We start from the raw sequence: 463 nt of genomic DNA, 5'->3' as shown, positions 1-463 counted from the left end.
GCAGCTAGAAGAAGTAGTAAAAGCAATAATTCACTTTTCAATTTGCTTCAGAGATAAAAGCTTCTTCTGTAACATAAAGCGTTCTCCGTTCGTGGCCAAGATGCCAGGTTACTCTGTCACCTCTTTGCTTTGGTTTGTCTCCTTTTTCTATCAACTGTGCGACGCTTGCGCGTTGTTCTTGGTTGAAACTGCTTAGGTTCTTTTCGATCTGTTTCAAGATCTAAGGAAACTGTTCGAACAATCCTGAAAGGCTGTGGTGAGCTCCAACCTCGAAAGCGGGCTCAAATGTCGACCACAACAACGTATTTGGGCTATGGACAAATGCGTCAGCAAAGGCCTGAAGAGGACCAGTAGTGCAGCATTGTATTGATGTCACGCGTGGAAAGTGTGAACAATTTGGATTTTATTCTGATGACAAAGTTCGCACACCTCGTGGGATTGGAGTTGTAGTGGGGATAACAGG

This window comes from Phytophthora parasitica, assembly GCF_000247585.1.
Source record: "Phytophthora parasitica INRA-310 unplaced genomic scaffold supercont2.130, whole genome shotgun sequence".
In the NCBI taxonomy this organism is placed as follows: Eukaryota; Oomycota; class Peronosporomycetes; order Peronosporales; family Peronosporaceae; genus Phytophthora; species Phytophthora nicotianae.
This window is presented reverse-complemented; position numbering follows the sequence as displayed.